The sequence below is a fragment of the Tenrec ecaudatus genome, chromosome 2 (assembly GCF_050624435.1).
Source record: "Tenrec ecaudatus isolate mTenEca1 chromosome 2, mTenEca1.hap1, whole genome shotgun sequence".
NCBI classification, from domain to species: Eukaryota; Metazoa; Chordata; class Mammalia; order Afrosoricida; family Tenrecidae; genus Tenrec; species Tenrec ecaudatus.
The window spans coordinates 160,221,726-160,248,549 of record NC_134531.1 but is presented as its reverse complement, the minus strand read 5'-3'; the positions used below and the strand labels follow the sequence as shown (position 1 = coordinate 160,248,549).

General features: G+C 44.3%; 1 pseudogene; it reads right to left on the bottom strand.

Annotated features, from left to right (window-relative positions):
• Positions 1-3,522: 3,522 nt before the first annotated feature.
• Positions 3,523-4,934, bottom strand: LOC142441070 (spliceosome RNA helicase DDX39B pseudogene; annotated as a pseudogene).
• Positions 4,935-26,824: the final 21,890 nt, after the last annotated feature.

Sequence of the window (26,824 nt, the reverse complement as noted above, 5' to 3'; positions counted from 1 at the left end):
GTGGCCCAGAGCTGATGCGAGTCCACTTGCCACTTCTGCACGAAATGTTCAGTTTTTGTTGACTCCTGTAGAGCTCCCCCAGCGACGGCAGCAGTGGTGGCAATGGCTGAGTCCGATTATAGCTGCGACCAGCATTCCCACGAATCGGCGAGGTCTGCTCAGCATCTCCGACACCACTTGCATCAAGAAGGACGATTCCGGACTGCTCTTCCATCTGCGCTTCATCTCCACCGGGATCCACAGCCCCCCCCCCTGCTCTTTAGGATGAGGATGCTGTCTTTTGAAAGGTTTATAAGCAGAGCATGGTTAATGCAAGTGAACAGTTTATAATATGGCAATTGGCACCACATAGTACATAAGGCAGCTTTACACACAAGACTATGTATCGACTCTCATTCTTGTGAAAAGCATAAATAAAGCCAGACTGACTGGTGCCAATAAGGCTTCCTGTATAGCCTGTTAAAGGCTTAGTGTCAAGCAGTAATTTCCAAAGGTCCCACTATTCAAGTCCCGTCACAGGCTTCAGCAACTTGGGGCGGGGAGGCGCCAGGCCCCCTTCACGCCAGGCCATCAGCTGTGACCTGGTAATGGCAATGCCATCAGGGGTCTTGTGTCACTCAGTTACTGACATAATCACATGGGGTGATGTTGGATTCCTCTGAGCAATTAGTTAGAAATTTACTTTGGGGGTCCCAATCAATAATAGTCACCGTGTCATTTCTTAACACCTTTCCATGCTGCCCCTGACATTTGAGTCATTTGAATCTGTCAACAACAACATGCTGGTAACTCATAACTTCACAGGTTTCCATAGCTCCTCTCCCCTCCGCAGTAGTGGAGTTTTCGTATTCGGCAAACACCTCACCCATTATCCTATAGAAGCCGTAGCTGGTTCCATTAAAGAGCAGCCAGTTAGTCCATGCCTGAGAGTTAATGGCTAAACGGCTAGGACTGGCACCCACACCTAAAGGCAGAGTTTCGAAACCCAGAGTGAAATGAAAACTTTTGGCTTCCTCATCAGGATGTCTGGCTGTTCCCTCAACTCTCAGAGCACAGCATGAGCTTCCCTCCCTCCTTCTGGGCCTTGCTGGCTGAAGAGAAATCCACCTATCTCCTTTGCCTGTGAAAACAAACAAAATCCACCTATCTCCTTTGCCTGTGAAAACAAACAAATAGCCCCTCTCTTCGGGGCATCAGCAACCTGGAAACAGGATCATGGTTAAGATTTTGTGGCACCTTCGTGTTCTTCGTCTTTCTCCAAATGTGGTTGTGTCCTTCTAAGGGGAGCCCATCAGCTTTGTTCTGCAAGAACATAAATGTATAGCCCTCTCTCCCGATGACAAGTGGACCTGGATCCCAAACGCGATTTTCATCTTCTTGGGACTCCTTAGGATCAGCTCTCTGTGTGGAAGTGAACATGTGTTTCTCTGCCCTAACTTTGCTACAAGCTTTTAGTAAGGAGAAAAAATTTTTAGTTAAAATGACTAAATGAACTTTGTCACACATAAGATTATCCTTCTCCCCCTTCTGTTTTAACAATGCAAAATTTAAAGCTCTGCTGGCAATCTCAGTTAACTTGTTTAAACTACTAGTTAGATCGCCTTCATTGCTATGTAGATGTTGGTTGCCAGCTCTCAGCCAATCCAGAGAGCTGACTAATTGGGAGAACTTCTTACCACACTTGGGATGATACGAAAGACTGAAAAAATTCTTAGTAAATTTGTTCAGCTGTTCTTGAAATAACTTATGAAACAGACATTTTTCTCTAAGTTTACCAATAAGTTTGCGGGCTCTTCACACTGTATGATTTTACCCTCTTGCAATCGTCTGTCTTGGTTAACTTCTCCCTTGCCCTCCAAGCTGGATTTAGAGGAAGTTAATGGGCAGGTCATAAGCCCTCCTGAATGCCCTAGGCACATCCGAGTTGAAAAACCATTTCCCTCCAATGTCTAATTCCATGTGCGGGTGCTGTTGTTTCCCCACAACAGCATTCCAAAAGACCCCTTGATTTAATAGAGGGTGGTCTTTCCTGATAGGTATACATTTTTACTCTAGGAATGCAAGGAAGCAAAAAATGACTTAAAATGATCACTGCCTTAATTTCTTCATAATCCTGATTCATAATTCCAACAAAACTCTGAACACCTTGAGAATCTAGGTTAGACTTTCCTAATAAACATCCCATAGTTCTTTTAGGTAGTGGAGGACCCCAATCCCAATTACCGCTCTTAATTTCCTATTTAATCACACCTTTTGGCTTTTCCTCACAACTCTGACCAACTCCAGTATTAATTTGAATTCTTTTAGTACTTAGGTTAGATCTTCCTGATAAAAACTGTATTACTGTTTCAGTATGAGGCTCCTGCTTTCTAGAATCAACAAACGGCTTGCAGTGAGGGTTTCTGAGCCTTTTCTTGGTTAGTCAAACTTACTGCAGCGAGAACAGAGGCTGGCCTTTTGCAAGTTTGGCTTGGTCTGGTCTCCTGCTGTGAGATTGGGCAATACCTGCAATTCCTGCCATTCAAAGATCCTTTTGCTGGGTTAGGCAGAGGCTCTGCCTTCCGAGCTCTGTTGGGCAGGACTTGGACCAAGCTACTTCCTCCATTTTCCCACCAGGAAACCTTTGCTAAAGGTAATCCTTTACTGTTGAATCTTGAGCAACATTGACTTGCCCAATGAGTTCCTTTCCCACAGCGAGGGGCAAAGTTCAGATTCTTTTAAACCCGACCCTGGACCATTCTCCAGTGCAGGCCGCAGCTTGCTCTTAGTGGCACGGATGGTTGTCTGGCACCGCCTATACAATCTTTGAACTCGAGGACCTGTCTTTCTGCAACTAAGGCACTTTCTTCTGCGTCTGGTGTAATTTGCCAAGGCAGCTGCCATGAGGTTGGCCTTGTATTCCTCTGTCTCTACATTCCTGCATGTTCCGAGATCATCTAACAGGGTGCCTTGTTCCCTGTAGGGACCCATGGCATTTTTACAGTGTTCATTAACGAAATCATAAGACAGCTTATGCAGTAGGTGTTTTATTGCCTGGACATTTTTTGCACATTTGGAAATATAATTTTCCAATTGGGACACAAAGTCAGCATAGGATTGGTCATTCCACTGTCTTATAGCTGTGTAGCTTGACCCCCTCTCTCCTGATGGAATTATCTGTTCCCAGGCCCTTGGGTAAACTTCGCGTATCTGTCCTATTGTCTGTTCAGTAAACTGTAGTGGAGACTCAACTGTGATATAATTCTCATCTCCTAGCAATTGATGAATTCCTATCTCTATCCCATCCTCGGCATTCTTCTGAGCTTGTGAATGGGCTGTAAAATTCCACCACATCGAATATTGTAAACATTCTGAAGGGTAAAGAAATTTTTTTCTCCATTTTTTGTCTTTGTTAAAAAAAAGTCTTGACAAATCGGGACAGGGGACTTAGGAGTGGTGGTGATGTAAAAGGGGAGACCGTGGGGGAGGGGTTCAGGGATGTGGCAGTAGTGTCTCCTTCACCCCCACGCTGGGTGCTGTCTTCTACACAGGGACAGACCGTCACACATCCAGAGCCAGTGACTCCTCTACCGTGTCTGTTCAATGTAGGAGGAGATATCGATCTCGTCCGGCAGCTCGCTAAGATTGACCTCAAAGCGGTCCTGCACATCATTGAGAATCTTGGCATCATTCTCATCCGAAACAAATGTGATGGCCAAGCCCTTGGTGCCAAACTGGTCCACTCTGGCCACCCGATGCAGGTAGGTGTCTGAATCCTCAGCCATGTCGTAGTTGAAAGCGATGTTCACCCGCTCAATGTCCATGCCTCGACCAAACAGGTTGGTGGCCACAAGAATTCGTCGCTGAAAATCTTTAAACTGCTGGTACTGAGACAGCCTCTCTTCCTGGGACAAGCCCCGGTGGATGGCGATGGCGGGGAAGTTCTGCTCCATGAGGAACCGGGCCAGGGCAATGCACCACTGCACGGACTTCACAAAGATCACCACCTGGTTAAATTCAAGGACATCTAGAAGGTCAAAGAGCTTCCGGGTCTTCTCGTTGTCCTTCAGCTTCACGTAGTACTGATGCAACCCATGCAGCGTCAGCTTCGTCTCATCATCCACGAAGATCTCCATTGGGTCTTGCATGAACTTGCGGCAGACTGGACGGACATCTTTGCTCAAGGTAGCACTGAACATCATGACCTGCTTCTCATGGGGGATCATGCGAAAAATTTCCTGGACATCCCAACGCATGTCAAGCTGGTCAAGCATCTTATCACATTCATCCAAGATAAAGTGTTTGATATGTTTGAGGTTCAGGCTCTTATTTCGAGTCAGGGCAAGGATCGGCCAGGGGTCCCCACTACAAGATGCGGGCAATTCTTCTTCAGCACCTCTTCATCCTTCTTGATAGAGAGACCACCGAAAAACACTGCGACCTTGACATTGGGCATGTATTTAGAGAACCATTCATACTCCTTGCTGATCTGGAAAGCCAACTCCCGATTGTGACACATCACCAGCACAGACACCTGCCCAGTAACTGGTTCGAGCTGTTGCAGTGTGGCCAGGACAAACACTGCAGTCTTCCCCATGCCTGACTTGGCCTGGCACAGGACATCCATTCCCAGAATGGCCTGAGGGATGCATTCATGCTGGACTTCTGACGGATGCTCAAAACCACAGTCAACAATGGTACGGAGCAACTCTGGATTGAGCAGAAAGTCATGGAAGCCAGAGATGTGGATGGAGACGTAGGAGCCTTTGACATCCTTCTTGGCAGGGGCTTCGGCCCCATCTCCTCCAGCTGCGGTCTCCACTTCATCATCCTCATAGTCCAAGAGTTCATTTTCCACATCGTTCTCTGCCATAACTGCGTCGGCAGGGGGACAGGGGCGGGGTTTCTGGGCAGGTTCCCTTAGAAATCAAGGGGGGAAAGGGTGGAGTTTAGTTAACAGAAGATAAAAGGGGAGATTATTTCTTTTAAAAGAGCTGAACAGGGCGGGCAGGTATGGCGGGTAAAGAAATTTTTGCCACAATTTTCCAGTCAGTAGGGGTCCAGCTCTCAGACTTTGCTAAAGCCCTTATCATGCTAATTACAAAATGTGAGTCTGGAACATAATCATTGGCTGCCTGCTTGAGTGCTTTTGGAAACTTAAAGGGGAAGGCACTGTGAATTCCTTGTTGGTGCTTCCCGAAAGGCTGTCTGCTAATAACTCTAACAGGAAAAGACATTCTAAATTCTAAATCTCCTTCTGCAATCCCCCTTTCTACCCTTGATAGCAAAGGTGCTTTCCTACACTTTGCCTCCTTGCTTCTATGTTCTGAGCTGGTCTTCTCTACCGGTTTATCTTGAAGTTCCACTTCCCGAACCTCATCTCCTCTGTTAGCTCGATTACTTTGCATTTCTTTGGAGCTTATCTCTCTCCCTCCAGCACTGATTCGCTTAGTTGCTTTACAGTCTCTAGTCTGTCTTACATTAAATTCAAGCAGGGGATCAGATACTTTTACTATGAGGTCCCCTTCTGACTCAGGCTTAGTTTTTTTTCAGCTCTGCCTAAAATCTTCTCATCTGCCTGATATCCATTCTGCCTGCCTGCCTCTCACCGGATTTAAGTTCGCATAGTTTACAAGCTTCTCACTACTTTGCTGGTTTTGTTCCTTTGCTTTCCCTTCCTTTGAAAGCAAGAGAGCTTCCTGGGATTGTTTAATAGACTCTCTTGGGATTTTGGAATTTGCTTCCTCTAGTGTTTTTTCGCCTTTAGACCTTTGGAAGCTGCGGTCCCCGGGGGCATATAGGCTTTGGCCATGAGGTTTCCTTTACAATTGGAAGCCTTGCATCACATTTCTAAAGTTTCATCACCTAAATCATACTCAGTCACAGACACTTTAGCTTGCTTTTCTAAACTTGAATAGACACAGACTTCTCACTACACTGATAATCCTCATTCTCAGGCCATCTTAACTTGAACCCGGAGACCATGTCTCCATGGGGCTATTCTCCCCATCTCTGTGTGCTTTCTTACATTTACAATCACTTCCTCCCTGGTCTCTAGATTGCAGTTCGTTCCTCTGGGAATCATGGATTATACATTTTCACTGTTTTTAGAAAACATTGCATCTTTTCCTTGCTTACTTTTACACCCAGTCTTCTCAGTAAGTGGATGAGCGTAGTACCATAAATTTCAGCTTTACTCTCACCTTGCCCCATTGCACTCTTTAAAATACTCATTCACTATTTCCACTACTTATCTGCCAATCCCCACACTGGATCCTCACTTCACACAATTTTCCAATTTACCCTACATTCCAGTGGGACCATACAATTGTTACATGTGTATAACTCAAAAGAGTTATTTTCTTACTGCCATGCAATGGGCACCATTTGTTGGGATAAAGGCCAGCCACCCCCAACTAATCGCAGGTTCAATGGGCACAATTGTACGGTTAAGATAATAGTCATAGAGAGCATGAGAGATAGAAGAGAGATTGAAGTAATGGAGTCAGACACATTTCATAGCAGCATGCTCAACTCCTGGACGGCCATGATCTTACCAGCCAGGTCTGCGCACAGCATGGGCCGAGGCGAGGTGGGGCGGAGACCAGGTTGTGAGCAGGAGGCAACTTTATTGCTAACCAAGGCTTATAACTACCTAGAGGGTGTGATTACGAGTAACCACACATCACAGGAAGGGGCAGTACAATAGGCATACACATCATAGCAAGGGGATGTACAGTAGGCATAAGCGTGACAGGAAGGGGATGGGCTAGGCATATACACATGATAGGAAGGGGAGGGGTTAGGGGTATACATGTGACAAGATGGGTGGACCCCTTATTCATGATGGCAGCCTAACCTTGGTCACCCTTATGTGGGCTAGACCTCCCTGGGCTCTCCTTCAGGGAAACAATTCACTACTATCCTTATCAGAAGGGAGTGGGCCCTACTTGTTGTGGGATAAACAGTGGTGACTGCTTGCTCTGGATGGCTGATAACCTTTAGGGAGAATAACCCCTGACCTACTTCTGTTGACCTCCAAGTGTACAGTCATTCAGCTAAATTTGGCATATATTTGGGGGAGACAACTTGGGAGAAATCTTTCTGTTTCCCACAAATAATCCTTAAAATTGAGTACTTGAGATCTGCCCCAGAAGACCTTCTTTAAATGTAGAAGTTCCATTTTGAAGGTCATGTGTGACATCAGACAGGTCCGACCCTTAGAGAGAACCCGGAATACAAGTGCCATTATAACCACTGGTTTGTCAAACTCAACAAAAAAATTACTAGGCATCCACTTGGCCAAACTAGTGCAAACCAGCAGAATCCCATCATTGGGCACAAATCAAAATGAGAATATGCAACTGTAAGCATCCATTCATAATTGAAACAATGTTTATGCAAGGTATTTAAATGAGACACATAAAGATCAACATCCTAGGGGTTAGCAAGGTGAAGCAGACTGGGATTAGTCATTTTTAATATGGCAATCATTTAGTTAAAATGCCAAGAATGAAATAATTCAAGAGGAATTATTTCACATTAATCATCAAAAAGAACATTTGAAATACATTTATTTAAAATGCTGCCTGTGATAAGACAATATGTATGTGGGAAAAGGAAAACAATTAATACTATTATTCTAATTTATGAACCAACTACTAAGACCAATGATGAAAAAAATTAAGAATTTTATCAGCTTCTTCAGTGTGAAAGCAATCAAATATGCCATCCCGAAGCATTTGTTACTAGTAATTGGAATGCAAGCAGACAGGTTTAATAGTTGGAAATAGGGGCTGGGTGATAGAAATGAAGTTCAAGATTGCATGACAGAATATTGTAAGACCAACAGTTTCATTGCAAATACCTTTTGGCAGCAACTACGCACATGGACCATAGCAAATGGAATACACTAAAATTAAGTTGAGTAAAAGTGTAGGAAGAGACCAAGGAAAAGCTGAGTATCATCCACCTAAGTAAGACCCAAGTGTGGGACAATCAATTCCTCATTAGTAAGTTAAGGTTGAAGTTGAAGAAAGCCAAAATTCAAACTGGTTTACACCCCATGTGAATTAAGAGAACCTCTCAAGGGCAGATTTGGTGTATTGAACAATAATGACCAAAAACAGAAATGTTGTGAGATGAAATCAAGAAGATCCTACATGAGAAGAGGAAAAGGCCAAGACAAAGAGCAAAGGAACTCTAAAGCTTGTTCTTAGCTGGAGAGCAGCTAAAGCAAATGGAAGAAATGATGATGTAAAAGCCGAACAGATTTCAAGGGGCAGCCTGAGAAGACAAAGGAGAACATTATAATAAAATGTGCAAAGACATGGAGCTAGAAACCCCAAAGGGAAGATCATGTTCAGCATGTCTCTTTTTTTCCCTTTTTCTTTTGTTTGTTTGGTATTTTTGTCTTTTGTTTTTACAATCAGCATGTCTTAAGAGGGAAGAACTGAAGAAAAAAAATCCAAGCCTTGAGGTGCAATATTCAAGGATTCTATGCACGAAACAATGAATGATACAGGAGGCATCAGAAGAAGATAGAAGGAATACAGAGTTACTGTACCAAGAAAAATTTGTTGACATTCAACCATTTCAAGTACTGATGGAGGTCAAGTTATCAATGGAGTTTTAGCTCAAGTACGCCTCACTGTGGGTCCAGTGGGCCCCCGGACCCATCCTGTGGTTATTTCCCCAGTTCCAGAATGCATCATTGGAATAGACATACTTAGTAACTGGCAGAACCCCCATATCAGATCCCTAAAATATGGAATAAGGGCTATCATGGTAGGAAAGGCCAAGTAGACACCATTAGAATTGCCATTACCTAGGAAAATAGTGAACCAAAAGCAATACCGCATTCCTGGAGGGATTGCAGAGATTAGTGCCACCATCAAAGACTTGAAAGATGCAGGGGTGGTGATTCCTACTACATCCCCATTTAACTCACCTATTTGGCCTGTAAAGACAGATGGATCCTGGAGAATGACAGTGGATTATCGTAAACTTAACCAGGTGGTGACTCCAATTGCAGCTGCTGTCCCAGATGTGATTACATTGCTTGAGCAAATTAATACTTCTCCTGGTACATGGTATGTAGCTATTGATCTGGCTAATGCCTTCTTCTCCATACCAGTCTCAAAGGACCACCAGAAGCAGTTTGCCTTCACCTGGCAGGGGCAACAATATACTTTCACAACTCTCCCCCAGGGGTACATCAACTCTTCTGCCCTGTGCCATAATTTAGTCCGAAGGGACCTTGACCACCTGTCTATTCCACAAAATGTCACACTGGTCCATTATATTGATGACATTATGCTGATTGGACCCACTAAGGAGGATGTATCAAAGACTCTAGATTCATTGGTATAATATCTGCGTACAAGGGGTTGGGAAATTAACCCAACAAAGATTCAGGTACCCTCCACATCAGTAAAATTTCTAGGAGTCCAGTGGTGTGGGGCATGTCGAGATAGTCCTACTAAAGTGAAGAATAAGCTATTATATTTAGCTCCCCCAACGACTGAAAAAGAGGCACAACGCCTAGCGGGACTCTTCGGATTTTTGCTTGTTCTGTGCCTCGGTTTAAAGAGGTACACTACCTGTGGGATGCCTACCATGTGGACTGTGTCGCTGTAAGTTGAGGTCCCTTTAAGCCCACACGATTGGAATGTTCATCTCTGGAGCTGGGGACTGACAGTTGATGACAGTTGGGGACCTGCCCTGCAGTTTGCTGCCTGGGTATATATAGCCCAGCTCTCTCTACTGAAGGGGACTAGTAACTGGCAGCTCTCAAAAACTTGAAGGACTGCTAGTGTCTCACTGCTTTATAATTTAACTGTTAATTTCTTGTATTATCTATCTGTATATTATTTAACGATTTATTTCTTGAATTATATATCTATCTTTATAAATATATTTATATATAATTACTAGCAATCTGGTTTGTCTCTCTAGAGAACCCTGTCCAATACAGAATCCAAATTTCACTGAAGGCATTAGTACAAATCACGTTTTGTGTTAACATGGCTGGGTCAAGATTATCCGTGGTTTGAAAGTTAAGACCTAGTAATCTTCTGTGATGTTATCTAACACAATGTAATTGCCTTTCCAGTGCCTTATGAGCAGCCTATCAATCTCAGATTTTAGCCCTGATGAGTTGCTCATAAGGAAGTTGCCTTGTGGTGTGGACTGCTTCCAACATGAGTGGATGCTGTGGAAAAGCTCTGCTTGCTCTCTGTTGTGTCTGGGCTCTGCATCTGGCTTATGAACTTCTGGGTCTTTGGACTTGAGCTAATGGCTTGCGATATTGCCTCTGGTTCCTGGGAGTCATACGTAGCCTGTCATTTGACCCGCTGGCTTTATATTCAACTGCCTCTGCAGCCCCAAGCCTAACCTGCTGATCGTGGATTCATTCCACCCTGTAGCCACTCCGCCATAGCCTTCCTGTTGATCTTGGATTAATCAACCCTCATAGCCACCCAAGTCAGAAGAACCCACCCGTCTAATATTTGATCCATGGACTTGGAAACATCCTGAAATTGGATTTTCCCACTTCTACAAATATATGAGCTATTTTCTTGAAATAAATTTCCATAAATTATATAAGCTTCATTGGCTTTACTTCTCTGGAGAACTCAGCCTAAAACATACATCTCTAGGAATTGGCAGAAAACCCTGAGAGATGTTTCAATACATTGGTACAGCATTGGAAGGACTATGACAAGAAATCTGAAAGACAGCTACCTGGCCACGTGACTGGAAGAGATCTATATGTGTACCTATTCCAAAGAAAGGAGGCCCCAAAGAATAGGGAAATCATTAAACAATATCATTAATCTTTCAAGCAACTGAAATTTTGCTTAAGATATTTCAAACATCTTTGCAGCAGTACTTCAAAAGCAGCTGTCAGAAATTCGATCCAGATTCATAAAAGGGCATGGACTGATCAATGTAATTGCTGGTTTCAGATATATCTTGGATGGAAACTCAGAATACCAGAAAGATGTTACCTGTATTTTGTTGGTTATGCAAAGGCATTCAACTTTGTGGATAAAAACAGACTACAGATAATGTTGGGAAGAATGGGAATTCCAGAACAAGGGGACACTTTGTGAGTTAAAATCAGGAAAGGTGTGTGTCAGGGTTGTATCCTTTCACCATATTTCTTCACTCTGTTTTATGAGAAAATGACCCAAGAAGCTGAAGTGCGTGAAGGAGAACGTGGCATCAGGATTGGGGGAAGCCTCGTTTATAACCTATGCTTTGTAGAGGACTCAACTTTGGTTGATGAAAGCAGGATGATTGATGAGGATGAAAGAGTATAGTCTTCAGTGTGGATCCCACCTAAAAAACATGAAAATCCTCACAATTGGGCCAATGGACATTGTGATAAACAGAGAAGATTGAAGTTGTCAGGATTTCATTTTACTTGGATCCAGAGACAACTTCCATGCCCAGAGCTTTAATTGGGGTCTCATTGCGTCAGCCTAATTAATAGAAACAATATCCAGTAGCTTAGTTAATTTCACCTGGTAGGTATTTCCGGCTTGAGCAGTTCCCACCCAAGAGGTAGCTCCTTAGCATAACCTCAAAAGGTTGTTGGCCTCCGTTCCTTTTAAATGCCTCAGTTAGTCTAGTCTGTCATCCCCTCATATGACCAAAACTTCCCCTTAGACCAGGTTACTCAGGTTCTCAGGATTTCTCTGTCTTAAAGAAGGGGTGAGAAACCGAGCTGATTCCAGGAACCCAAGTGGAAGGCGAATTTTGAGAATGACGAGTGCAACGATGTATGTATGGATTGTGATAAGAGTTGTATGAGCCCCAATAAAAAGCTTTATTAATTAAAAAAAAAAAAAAGAAGGGGTGGTCTTGGCTTCACTCTTTCAGGTATCTGGTATAATTCAGCCAAGAGGAAGTATCATCTCTTTGGAGGCAGTTATGTAACCATTTTGTTTCCTTCATTGTGTAAGGAGACCTGGTGGCACAGTGGTTATGTGGTGGGCTGCAACCTACAAGGTCCGAAGTTTGAAACTACCAGCTGCGCTACAGGAGAATGACAGGGCTTTCTATTCCTGTGTCAGTCTATACAAAGTGTCAGCCTCGGAAATTCACAGAGGCAGTTCTACCCTGCCCCATAAGGTCTTTATGAGTTAACATCGACTCAGTAGCAGTGAGTTTGGGTTTGGATTTCTCATTAGATAACCAGAAAAATTCCCCCTTTGCCCAAAAACATTACATTTGAGTACTGTACTGGTCTTGGTAACCAGAAGTCATATGAATCCAGCAAGTGCCTCCCTCACAGTCCTCTCTCATCCATGGCTCCAATTCCTTGCTCGGGAATTACTGCTGGTTCCATCACTCACTGTCACAACCCTACCTGCAACAGGTAGGAAAATGAGAAAGATGGGGTGATGCTTGAAAAAGAAAAATAATTGAAGTGATTTGGGGAAGAAGTGTATGCTACACCCAGTATCTTTCTCGGCCTCTGTCCCCAGATCCATAAAAAACCCACTAGCAGTCTATCCATTGGAAACACTCCCCGAGTTCCCCTCACCTTGAGTTCAAACATACACTCACAAAGACATGCAAACTACCTTTCCATGGCTACCTCGCTCCCATTTAAGACAGCCAGTATTTCTACTGCCCATTCCAGTTCTTTAGCAAGCTAATATTCTGAACATAAACGTTTGTTTTCCAAATAAATAAATTAAAAGTTTATTTTCCCCCGTACCTGCTTGGGACACTCTATTCTTTAAAAAAGAAAACAACAGTGGAAACAAAATACTCTTATTTATATGTAGTTAAGATTCTCTATGATGACTACAGAAGGCAAAAAGAGGGGGCTAGGAGCCACTGAAGAAACAAGTCAGCTTCTTTACAACTTTGCTCAAGCAGAGTGACTCCTCTAGGTACCAGATGCTGCCTTTCCCCAAGACGAACGCATCCCGCATCATAGTGATATTTGTGAGGGTGTGTGAAACCATGTTGCTGCTAGCATTCCAGTACACACGTGAATGGGATTACGCTCCTAAAATGTGTTCAAGTGTATCTCTGTGCAAGGACGGAGAGCTGAATGAAGGGCGAACATGATGGTGGGACAGGAGGAAAGTCAAAGGAAATGGAGGAAAGAACTAGGAGGCAAAGGACATTTATAAAGGTCTAAATACAGGCATGCACATATATGAATATATTTGTATTTTTATAACAATATATAATGATTTTATATGATGGGGGAAATAGATCTATGTACATATATTTATTTGTTAAGTATCAAGGTAGCAGACAGATATTGGGCCTCTATTCAAGTCTTTTCTCAACGCTAGAACACTTTTTTCTAATAACCTGGCATTCTGTGATGCTCCCTTTCCCCACACGATAGGTGAAGACAAAATGAGTACATAGCTAATGTGGTGAAGAAAACTGGTGGCGCCTGGCTATTACAAGGTAGAACATCTGGAAGTCTTCAAGACTTGAAGGTAAACAAGCAGCCACCTAGCATGGAAGCAACAAAGCCCACATGGAAGAAGCACACCAGCTTGTGTGATAATGAGGTGTCAATGGGATCAAGTATCAGGCATCAGAAGACCCAAAGCAAACAACTATTTGGATGCAAATGAGGGGGGTTTAATGGAGAGCGAAGGCCCTTCTGCAGACAATTGTACATCTCCTCACATAAGGGTCACAAGAAAGATGAGCCAGCCAGGGTGCACTATAGCAACAATGAAACACACAACACTCCTCTAGTTCTTTATTTATTTATTTATTTATTTATTTCCCCCCTCTAGTTCTTTAGTGCTTTTCCCCCCTCTCCCTCCACTATCATGACCCCAGTTCTACCTTAGAAATCTGGCTAGACCAGATCAAGCACACTGTTACAGATAAGAGCTGTTGACACACAGAATCCAGGACAGATAAGGGCCTCAAGACTAATAAGGAGAGTAGTGATACCATGAGGGTAGGGGGAACATGGGGTGGGGGTGGGGGAGAAGGGGGAGAAAGGGGAACCAATCGCAATGATTGATGTACATCACCCCCACCCCCCAGGGGAACAAACAACAGAAGCGTGGGTGAAGGGAAACAGCAGACAGTGTAAAATATGAAAATAAAAATAATTGACAAATTATCAAGGGTTCATGAGGGTGGGGGAGGGAGGGGAATAAAGAGGAGATAATACCAAGGGCTCAAATAAAAAGAAAATGTTTTGGAAAAGATGCTGGCAACCTATGTACAAATGTGCTTGATACAATTGATGTATGGATTGGTATAAGAGTTGTGAGGGCTCCCAATAAGAGGATTTATGTAAATAAAAAATTTTTTTTTAAATCAACATGTCTCTGTGATGAGTGGATGGTTATAGACAAGTTCTCTTCAGGAGCACACTTGTCTTCGCTGCTCAGCGCGCCTTTAGTAAAAGGCCTCATCCAGACAGTGGCCTCTGAGGGCATCTGATGGACCACTGAGATGCAAGGGGAGAAGTCAGCCCAAAAGGTTATGGGGACTGTTTTAGAAGGACTCCTAAGAGATAATATTAATCGGTATTTCCCCTAGGAGCCCAGCATGATGACAGAGGCTTATTGGGAAGAAGTTTCAGACAAACTGAAGAATGTCTTCATGGAAAAAGGGCAGGAAGTAAATGTCAGGGAAAGATTTTCCAGGACAACAATACCCTTGTCACTTTCGAGAGTAGCAATGATGTACTATTAGAATTTTAACCCTAACCTTACCCCACCCACCAGCTGACCCCAACCTTGCCTTTTCAGACTGGTTTTTGTTCCCCAAACGGAAAGAATCTTTTAAATGAGCATAATTTGAGTCCCGCAAAGATCCCCAAGCTGCTGTGAGGACATGGTATAAACCTTACAGGGCAGAATTCTGCAGGGCCGGGGCGGGGGGGCCGGTCAGAGAATGGCAACACCACCTTCAGAATGTTACAGACCTCGGTGAAGAATATGCCAAGAAACAACAGCTCCACATTTTGACCTTATTGTCCAATAAAGATGTATATGATTTTGCTTGTGTGTGTATATATATATATATATATATATATATCATGACACACAGAGAGACTGTAAAGTAAACAACATCTGCATGGAACGTGCTCACAGCACTCAGCCGTGTCCGCCCACAGGAGCGCATTTGCTAGAAGCAGATCCGAGGTTAGGAAAGGCCAGGAAGGAAGGATCCGGGAAAGTGGGGAACCCAAAGGAGAGTGGGAAGGGTCCTGTCTACATCCAGGGAACTGCAACAGAAGCTATGGAACAAAGCGTGTCTACATCACTGGAAAACGAATTTGTTCTGGAAACTTCCTCCAAACCATATTTTAAAAGTGGGTGAAAACTGATAAAGCAAGTTTGTTTCTCTTTCAGCAGTTTACGTTCATTCTGTTTTGTGATTCCAGCTGCGTTTCCTTCTATGGATCAGCACCCTTATATTTCCTTCCTGTGGACACTGTTTCTATCCATTCTTCACTCCTGTGCCTGCCTGCCTTCCGAGATTCGTTCTATGTCAAAGGCGTCCTTCAGGTCTGGTGTGGTTGGCTGTTCTGAGAAGTACATTTCTCAGGAGGGCTGCTTACTTTATAAGTCTCTTTGTTGTTTGGTTGCAAGGTGATCCCTGGTGAGTAAGTTCAGCTCTGGCAAGTCTGGTCTTTGTGATTTTCAATTTTTTTCTACTTTTCTCTCCCATCTGTCCAGCATCTTCTGTGGTCCTTATTTGGTCGGGATGTCGTGGTGCACCCATTTCTTCTGTTCTCAGGGTAGGGGAGGCTGGTCCGTGTAGTCGGTTAGTCCCTTGGACTAAGTCTTTCCTTAAGGATTTAAGTTCCTTGACTCTCCTTTTCTCCGATGAGGAAAGGTCAATCGTTTCAGCTGACGTGGCCATTCATGGGCGAATAGCACTGTGGGGGTCACTGTCTTTGGAACCACATTATGCCAATCAACTTAGCTCACCCCCAAGACTATGATCCTAAACCCCCAAGTCCAGAGACCCATTCTGTTGAGGTGTTTGGCTATGGCTATGTTTACATACTTTGTGCCCCGTCAGTTCTACTAGGCACATAGGTATATTTCTAGTGCACAGGAATATGAGTATGCATGTAGATGTACCTCTACCAAATCTATGTGTAGTCATGGATGTAGTCACATTCACCTACCTATGCTTGCTCAAATTGCATGTCTGCCTATGTATCCATTTGTAGATTACTGTTTGCTATTCCTGATATTAAACATAATAGTCACTTTCATTGATTATAACTCTTATGCACTTCTCAATACCTTCTGCTGCTCTGTTGATACTGTGCTGATCTCCCCCTATTGTATATTGCCTTTCTCGTCATCCAAACAAATGTGTGTCTCCAACCGATTCAGTGATTTTCCTCCCCTCCCCATGGTAACTACCCAAGAATGTTTCTTTTTGTGTACAACCCTTTTCTTGACTTTTTGCGATCGTGGTTTCATACAACACTCACCAGTTTGCTCATCATAATTTCCTCCAGGTTTGTCCACATCATAAAGTGCTTTGTGGATTTCTCACTGGTTTTTAACATTGCATAGTATTCTATTGTGTGCCTGTATGTAGTTTGTTTGTCCACTCATTTTGTCGATGGGCACTTCAGCTATTTCTCTCTTGTTGCTATGAGAAGAAATGCTGCAATGAACATGGGTGAGCAAATATCTATCGACACCCAGTTCCTGTTTTTCTTGGAAGCATGTCGTTGTGAGGTGCGATCAAGTTAGGTCTGACTTGTAAGTGCATCCAGTCCTGCATCATTCTCACGTTGAGTCTATATTTGAGTCCACTCCTGCAGCCACTGTGTCAATCCATCTCCTGGACAGTTTCCTTCATTTTCACTGCCCCTCTACTTTACCAAACGTGATACCCTTTCTCTGGGGACTGGTCTCTCCTAATAACATATCCAACGTGCCCGCGATGCAGTCTCCCTATCCTGGCTTCCAAAGAGAATTCTGGTAGCCCTTCATCCCAGACAGATTTGCTTGTCTTCTGGCAGGCCACAGTGATCTCAACGGTCACTCAAAGACATCAACTCTTCTCAGATCTTCCTTATTCAATGTTCAACTTACACACACATGTAAGGCAATTGAAAATACCATAGCATGGCTCTCAGGCATACTTCAGTCTTCAAAGGGACAGCCTTGCTTTTCAACATTTTAAGGAGGTTTTGGGCCACAGGTTTTCCCAGTACAATACATCATTTCCAAAACAAAAAAAAAAAAACAATACATCATTTCCTTTTTTTAACTGCTGTTTCCATAAGTGTTAATTGTGGATCCAAGAAAGATGAAATCCTTGACCACACCAATCTTTTCTCCCTTTATCATAATGTTACCCATTGGTTCAGTTATGAGAATTGGTTTTTTTTCTTGAAAGTTGTAAGATAAAGTTGATCTTTATCAGCTGATGCTTCATGTTCTCCACACACTCAGCAAACAAGCTGTGTGATCTGCATATCACCCATTGTTCATAAGACTTTCTCTAAGTCTGATGCTGAGTTCTTCTTCATATAATCCAGTTTCTCTGATTATTTGCTCAGCTTATAGATAGAATAAGTATGGTGAGAATAGTGGTGGGATTCAGCTGGTTCACACCAGTTCAGCAGAACCCACACCTGTTTTTTAGTGAGTTCGGTGAACTAATTGTTAAAATGGATGATTCTACCAGGGTGCAGTACATGTAACACACATCATTCCTCAAGTTCCCGAATTCTTTGCGCCCCCCCCCCCAAATACCATGACCCAGTTCTACCTTACAAATCCAGCTAGATCAGAGTACACACATTGGTACAGATAAGAGCTCTCAACACATGGAATTCAGGACAGATAAACCCCTCAGGAACAGAAGTGGGAGAAGCGATACCATGAGGGTAGAGGGATAGTGGGGTGAGGGCAGAAAGGAGAACCCATCACAAGGTTGGATATATAGCCCTCCCTAAGGGGGACAGATAACAGAAATGTGGGTGAAGGGAAACAATGGACAATAAGACATGAAATAACAATAATATATAATTGATCAAGGATTCATTTAGGAGGGAGGGTGAGCGAGGGGAAAAAAGAGGAGTTCATAACAAGGTCTTGTAGAAAGAAAATGTTTTGGAAATGTTGATGGCAACACATGTACAAGTGTGATTAATACAAGTGAATGATGGATTTCTGTAAGATTTGTAAGAGTGCCCCAATAAAATGATTAATAATTATTTTTAAAATGGCCCTTGTAATCAGAGTTCTCTCTAAGACAGACGGCTTCCCAGCCACCCAATGAGAACAGCATAAATTAACATTTCTTACTCATTTTTAATGTTCATCTGTGCACAGCATATTCTCAGCACCCATAGTGATGTCCGTTCTGTCCACAGGTATAAAAAATTAGATGGAACTATGTATGTAATGTTTGTTCATTTCATAAAACTTGTTATGCTTTCGATAAAATACTACATTTTTATTCCCTGTGTTTGATACTTTGGTAAACAAACAAGTAAGATAAAGAAGAAAAGTGCCAAACAGCCAGGGCTGACACGCTGTCCTTCGTTTCAACTTTGCGTTACGATCCCAATTCCCACAAGATATTTTGAGTGAATTATGCGATTCCTGAAAATGTTCAAAGGGCTGGAAATACTGTCAGAACAATTGCTGTACGTTCAGGAGAAGTGGGAAAGGGTTTTTCAAAGATGAACATAACATGTCCAGAGAAGTCACCCGTTTCTAAGATAGCAAACACAATGACCATTGTCTAATCAGCCTACCCCTAAAGGAATGGGGTCCTGCTCCTCCACTGAAAAGATCATTGAGGATAAATCACACAAGGAATAATGCTCATATAAAAGTGAAGCAAATGGCAAGTGAGGACACCAATTATGAAGCAAAATGGAAATATCCTAACAGTTTTATCTTTTTTGTCTGTTATGATTTAATACTTTTCATTAGTATTTTAATTATTTTCTTACAACTCTATCTAGCTTTGTGTGCCTCTTTTATTGTTCTAATTTAAGTATTAATGGGGCATGAAATAATAAGCTACCTTTCATTTTATCTTTTTTAATATTTAAAAATGGTCATTAGGGCAGCGAACCGGATGTTAAATTATTTGACTCTCATCACTGGTTGTACCCCATCAATATATGGAGACTTTTTAAAAATCATTTTATTGGGGGCTCATACAATTCTTATCACAATCCATACAGACATCCATTGTGTCAGGCGCATTTGTACATTTGTTGCCATCATCATTCTCAAAACATTTTCCTTCTACTTGAGCCCTTGGTATCAGCTCCTCATTTTTAACCCTCTCTCTCGACCCCCTCTCCCTTATCTCCCTTCACTCACTTTTCTATTGTCTGTTCCCCAGGGAGGAGGTTATATGTAGATCCTGTGATCGGTTCCCCCTTTCTATTCCACCTTCCCTTCACCCTCCCAGTATCACCACACTCACCACTGGTCCTGAGGGGTTCATCTGTCCTAGATTCCCTGTGTTTCCAGTTTCTATCTGTGCCAGTGTACATCCTGTGGTCTAGCTAGATTTGTAAGGTAGAATTGGGATCATAATAGTGGGGAGGGAGGAGCATTAAAGAACTAGAGGAAAGTTGCATGTTTCATCATTGCTACACTGTACCCTGACTGGCTCGTCTCCTCCCTGAGACCCTTCTGTAAGGGGATATCTAGTTGCCTATAGATGGGCTTTGGTTCCCCAATCTGCATTCCCCCTCATTCACAATTATATGATTTTTTGTTCTTTGATACCTGATACCTGATACCTGATCCGTTCAATACCTCATGATCACACAGACTGGTATGCTTCTTCCATGTGGGCTTTGTTGCTTCTGAGCTAGATAGCCGCTTGTTTAACTTCAAGCCTCTAAGACCCCAAATGCTATATCTTTTGATAGCTGGGCACCATCAGCTTTCTTCACCACATTAGCTTGTGTACCCATTTTGTCTTCAGTGATCGCGTCAGGAAGGTGAGCATCATGGAATACCAGTTTAATAGATCAAAGTATTCTTGCATTTAGGAAGTATTTGAGTGGAGGCCCAATGTCCATCTGCTACCTTAATAGTAAACCTATAAATATATGCACATAGATCTGTTTCCCCATCATCATATATAAATATATTTACATATGTGCATGCCTTTATTTAGACCTCTATAAATGTCCTTTGCCTCCTAGTTCTTTCCTCTATTTCCTTTCACTTTCTTCTTGTCCCACTAACATGCTCAGTCTTCATTTGGGTTTCAGTAATTCCTCTCAGTCACATTGCCCTTGATCAAGCCCTACCAGGCCTCCTACACCCTCCTCACCAATGATTTGGACCACTTCTGTTCCCTTGTCCCTGGGTTTGTTAACACCACTTCCTTTCCACCCCACCTCCCCCTCTCCCATGTCCCCCTGGAACTGTCGGTCCCATTGTTTTCTCCTCCAGATTGTTCATCCAGCCTATCTTATTTAGATAATAACATGCACAAAAGCTAGACAGAGCAAAACCAAGCAACAAAATAAAACAAAACAACAAGCCAATGGCCAAAACAAAACACAACAACAAGAAAGAAAAGTTTGTAGTTCAATGACTGTTTGTTGGCCTTTAGGAGTGTTTTCTGGTGGAGTCCGATGGGGTGCCATGCCCTGGCCCTGGGGTATTCCCTGGGGAGTTCTTGCTCTGTTCCCCTTGCTGTGCTGTTCCACCCCTCCCCACCAGTGTTTTGCCTCGGTGTGGTGGAATCAGATGGGGTGGAATTCCCACACTATTTCTCCAGTGTTGTCCCCCATAGGGCTATGGGTCTGTGAAGGACATCATGTCCCATAGTGGGGCCGGCCATATGGATTGGCTGCTCTGAGTGAGGATATCATCCTCAAGGCTTGATGGGTCAGGGTGTGCTCCACTCTCTCTTCCTCTCCCTTCATTTGCTCCTGTGTGCTTTGAGCAGACACGCCCCTCTCCCTGAGTCGCAGATTCAGTGCTGTCCTGGGGGTGGGGGGCTTTCCTCTTTCTTGCTGCCCATCTACTTTACTAAGCATGCTATGCTTCTCCCGGGGTAGTCTCTCTTGACATGTCCAAAGTATGGAAGATGAAGTTTGACCATCTGTGCCTCTATGGAGCACTCCAGTATTAATTCTTCCAAGACAGACTGGTTTCTCCCTTTAGCAGTCTGTGGCACTTTCAATATTCTTTGCCAGACCACATTTCAAAGGCATCCATTCTTCTTCAGTCTTCCTTAGTAATGTTCAACCACCACATGCATATGAGGCAAGTGAAAACATCATGGCTTGGGTCAGGTGCACCTGAGTCCTCAAACTAACATCCTTGATCTTCAATACATGGACTAACAACAATCACCGATACAGTCTCTATAAATTTACCTATCCTGAATTTTTACACACTGGAAAATATACTAAAAAAATCACACACAAAAAAATTCTTTTTAAAGACCAACCATAATAACACAATAAATCAGAGCAGGGTAGGGGGAATAGGGAGAAGGATTGGGAACCTCATTTTAAAAAGTAGCAGGGTACATTAAAAACTAAAACAAAGTGAAAATTAGTCAAATGGGAGATTAAATTTTAACCTAATAACACCTGCCATAATTGAATTTATGATATTCTCAGTACGAAGGGTATTCACATCCATCAACTACGGTCATAGGGCTTAACCCACGTAGGCATCCTGCAAATGGATTTTGGCTTCCACTGTCATCCATAGCCTTCTGCAAATCAGGTGTTCACAATTGAAGCTTTGAGATTATTCCTCCTTCAGAGTTAGATTTCATTATTTATCCAGAGACCCTTAAACCAAACCAGTTGTCACTGAGTTGTGTTGCTGGCCAGCACTTGCTCAGTTTGTTCACCAGCTTCTTCCTAGTTTGTGGCATGGCGTATCTATGTTAGTTGCTGTTGAGTCAATTCTGGTCATGGAAAGTGATACCCGCCTCTCAATTTTGTTGATGCATAAGTCCTAAACCCATGGAGTTATATAAGCTGTATGTATACATAGAGGAGCTTTATTTTATTTTATTTTTGTAGTGTGTGTTAGTGTGGATACTCTAGAGAAACAAATCAACAGAAGTTCATATGTATAAGAGAGAGTTTTATATAAAGGGTGAGTGAACATCAAGAAAACGTCCCAACCCAGTGCTGCCCATGCCCACAAGTCCAACATTAACCCATCTGTTCGACACCAATCCGCAAAGTCCTCCTCCATCTCACAACACACACACACACACACACACACACACACACACTGATACCAACTGTAGGAGGAAAGCTGAATCAGTGAACATGTAAGCATCTCAGCACTGGCAGGGGTCTCCACAAGGGTGTTCCAGCACCCAGGGCTGCATCTGGTAGGTCCATGTGGCTTCTCCTTGGGGATGTCTTGCAGGAAGTGAGGCTTGCCAAATGAAGCAGGGAATGGGCTAAGGCAGCTGCATCCTGGTCTGACCATCAGAAAGCAAGAGACCCGAGAACTAGAAAGGTGAGGCTCACCGAGCCATTTATCTCTCCGCCTTTCAATTAACCCCACATGTGTTTATCGGCCAGGTTGGCACAATAAACTAGAAAGATAGTGTTTCTAGGTACACTGCAGCAACACCCAATTCAAACCAAACTCAGTGACATCACGTTGATTCTGATTTATTACAGTCCTAGAGGACAGAGTAGAACTGCCTCTTGGGAGTGCCAAGGCTGTAAATCCTTGTGAGAGCAGAAAGCCTCATTTTGCTCTCCTGGAGCAAGGAGTGGTTTTGAACTGCTGATTTTTCTCTTAGCAGCCCAACAGGATGTCTAAACAACAGTTCCCAGTTCCCGAGGGACATTTCAAGAGGCCTGAATTCAAAGTGAAGTTGTGCTTCTGGTACTTTCTGAATCGCCCTAGACAAATGAAGTGACCTCTATCATCCTCAATGTCCTCATTTGTTCAATGGGGATAATAATCTTATAAAAGATGCATAGGGACCCTTGGTAGGGTTTCTGAAGCAGTAACTATTTACAGGAGCAAATAACTCACAAAAACTCACTGCCATCAAGTGAATCCCATCTGCGGAGGCTTTAGCTCTTTCTGAATGAAGAAAGCCTCACGCTTCCCCTCTCGGAGCAATTGGTAAGTGTCAACTAATGACCCAGGCAGGTGCCTCATCTATACAATGGGACAATAGTGCTTAGCATTTCGTCTACAGCAGTGGTTCTCAACCTTCCTAATGCTGCGACCCTTTCATACAGTTCTTCATGTGGTGGTGACCCCCAACCATAACATTATTTTTGTTTCTACTTCATTACTGTAATTTTGCTACCCCTATGAAAGGGTGATTCAACCCTCAAAGGGGTCGCGACCCACAAGTTGAGAACCACTGGCCTAGAACTTTGACTGGAGCATAGGCACTACCCCATACAGGTGCGTTATTTTTGTTTCGGTGCGGGAAAGAGCCGCAGTAATCAGACAGTTGATGGGGAGGTACCTGAGGAGTGCTCTGGGAGAAGGAAGAATGAGTCCTTCTAGTCTGGGCTGGGCTCTGCGAGGCAAAATAAGGCTTCCTTCTCCTGAAAAAAAGTCACCATTTTGGAAACGCACTGGGGCAGTTCTACCCTGTCAAACAGGACGGCAGGGGTTAGAGCTGACTTGTTGGCTGTGGGGGGGCTGTTTTATTTAGGACAGGTCTTTCCTTTTGTTTCTGGGGTCTCCAACCTCCAGCCCAAAAGGAGGCCTTGCCAGCAGTCTCAGCGGAGTTTAGCATTTCTCCGCTCCCTGCCTCGGTCCTCTAACCTATTTCAAAGGGGGCTGTAGTTCCCATCCCATCCTCAGACCACCAGCCCACTGCTGTCCAGGCAGTTCCAACTCAAGCTGTCCTCTAGAGGGTGTCTGGAGCTAGAAATCCTCATGCGAGCAGGAAGCCCCGCTGCTCTCCTGCGGATCGGTTAGTGGGTTTGACATGCTGACCTGTGATCGGCAGCCCAACACGTAACCTGCTCTTCCACCAGTGGAATGTGAACTTGGGTCTGTAACAGAGTCACCGGAGAACCTGATGAGCATCCAAAGGCCCGTGTCCTATTCTATCTACTTCAATGAGCCTGAGTCTGTGTTGTTTATGATTATGTCCCCAGATGATCCTCATACATACCATGTTTCAGAACTACACAGAAGCAGGAGAGGAGCAAGGTTCTCTGCTTATTCTAAAGGGACATAAAAGATCCTTATCCTTATGCAAACCCATTTGTCCTGTCTCCAGTGGAGGTGCCAAGGAGGCAGGCTAGTCACATGCAAGTTGTACATGCAGAGCCCGCCCAGGGGAGGAGCTAGGACTGTATCCTGGTATTCAGTGGGGATGAGTGGTCCAGGTCTCACCAATACCCGTGGGCTCCTCCTAGTCCCCACTTCACAAAGAGGGAAGCTGAGGCCCAAAGGAGAGAACCCCTTTTGCCAGGGCCACAGGAGATTCACAGAAGCACCACAGTGGAAACCAGACTCTGGATGGTTATTGGGGGGGGGGGGCTTTTACCATATGAGAAGCCCTCTTGGTTCCTGACAGGTGGGACAAGTTGGGGGTCTGTAGGTGATGTCTTACGAGTTTCCTTTTGGTTCATGACTGGGAAGGAGCCCAGCCAGAACTCCAGAGCCCAGCCAGAGATTCCAAAAGTCCCTTTCGGAAAAGTCTGACAATGAACTTGTAACTTGCAGAGATGCCAAGAACAAGCCTCAATAGTTAAAATGTGACTCACTGGTCTTATTGCCTGAGCAGGCACAGAGAGCTGCCATGAGAGCCTGGACTAGAATCAACTCCTGGAATTTCAGGGTCTGATTGAGGGACCGAGGGATGCCCTGTGACCACATAGCACTCAGCAGCTTCGACCGTGGACCGATGACAGTTCTCAAAGCACAGCAAGTGTTTCGGCTACCTCGGGACGAGACACTGGAGGGTGATACCAAGAGTTACACCAGGAAGCAAGTGTGGGCTTCGGAAGCAGAAAGACGTGGCTAGAGTCAGCTTCCAGCTCTGTGAGTTAGCAGCACTGACCTTGGGAAGGCCCGTCTTTACTTCTCTCAGCCTCAATTTCCACATTGTTAAAATAATTAGAATAATCACACTCCTCAAAGAAGTAGGCGTCGTGGGGCATGAGATGCATACCACTGGATGAGTGGGCCTGTGTGTGACGGAGAAAATATATTCTATGTTTGAGAAAACGAACATAGAATTATTGAGACACAAAGAGCCTCCCATCAGGGAAGGCTCTGAGGAATCCATTCCGGAGGCGACCTCTTTTTGGGAGCTCTTTGCTCTCAGCAGCACGCCACCGATGTCCGGGCTATGATGGGATGATAGTAAAGGTCCGGTCAGGCTGGAATGAAATGCTGATGTTTTGGTACGGGAGAAAGCTCTGCCGATTCAGCTGTCCACGAAGCAGAAACAACGACAGGAAACGGGGCACTTGAGATTCCCCCACCCCAAGACCTTCTTGAGAGACAGAGGTTCTATTCTGAAGGTCATGCATGACATCAGAAAGCTCTCCTCTTTCCAGACTCCAGTGTGCTGCTTGTGAAAAATAGACGGAGAGTTGTACAATCTCTGTACCTCCCCACTTCCTAAGGGAAAGCCCCCCACTGTCACCTTGGAGCCTCACAAAAACTAAAGAGGGTGGCACAAACGGCCAAGGACAACAAATGACCGAAAAGTTGGCTGTTTGAGTCTGCCCAGAGGAGCCTCCCAAGAAAGGTCTGGCAGTTGACTTCTCCAAGAAACAGCCCCAGAAAACCCTGTGGCACACAGTTATAGTCTGGCCTGAGATTGCCACGAATCAGAGTTGACTGTACCGCCACAGGTCTGTGAGAGACGGGCCCAGAAGCGATTACCTTGTGCCAGATTGAACATCCATCCAGAAGTGGAAGCCGCAGTCCTGTGATAGTAACAGGCTACTGTTTAAAAATCCTGATGCAGCTGGCTTAGCCCACCAAAATGTCCACCCTTCAGCTAAGCAGGCATTCTCAGGTGTCCCTGGGCCCACTTGGAGGACACCCTCATCTGCAGGTGGCCAGTGCGGAGCCCAGCTGCAGGCATCATGAACGTCCCTTCTCTCTTATCAGAAAGATATTCTAATAGATCGTTTCAGGAGGGCACCTCACTGAAGGTAGTACAACAGGTATATGGAGAGGAGACCCCTCCCCCACTGCCACCACAGCGGACACTTGGTGTCCTGCTGAGTAAGCGCCCCAAGACACCGATGTCCCTCAGATTGGCTCGGGTCAGAGTTTATGTCTTTTTACCTCTCCATCTAGAAGTCTCCCCCTCTTTAGGGCTTGGGCCCAAACAGCTGGCTCCAGTCCCTTTCCAGCTGTGTAAGCTCAGCCAGGCTCAGTCACCCCACGGATCCTCAGTCCTCGTTATTTTTCAATTTATAGAATTAAAGTGAGGAAACATAGGAAGTACATAAAAACACGTCTGTTGCTTAGTATGACTGGCGTCGTGATTACGCGTTGGGCTGCGATCCGCCAGGTCCGCAGTTCGAAACTGCCTGCCGCTCTGTGGGGGGCGGGGGGAAGAAGGGGTTTTCGTTGCACTGCCCTTAACTGTTGCCGTCTCGGAAGCCACAGGGGCAGTTCCACCCTGCCCTTAGGGTCACTACTAGTTGGCCTCCACTCGAAGGCAGTGAGTTTGGTTCGGTTTCGGTTTGTTACTTAGAAAACACTCTGCTGTGGAGTCCATTCAGACCCCCAGCAACCCTGCATAAGGTTTCCGAGGCTGTGAAAATTTAGGGGGCGCACAGCCTCTTCTTTCTCTCACAGGGCCCTGTGGGTTTGAACCACCGGCCTTGATCTTGCAATTAGTAGTCCCACTTTACCTCCCGTCCAACCAG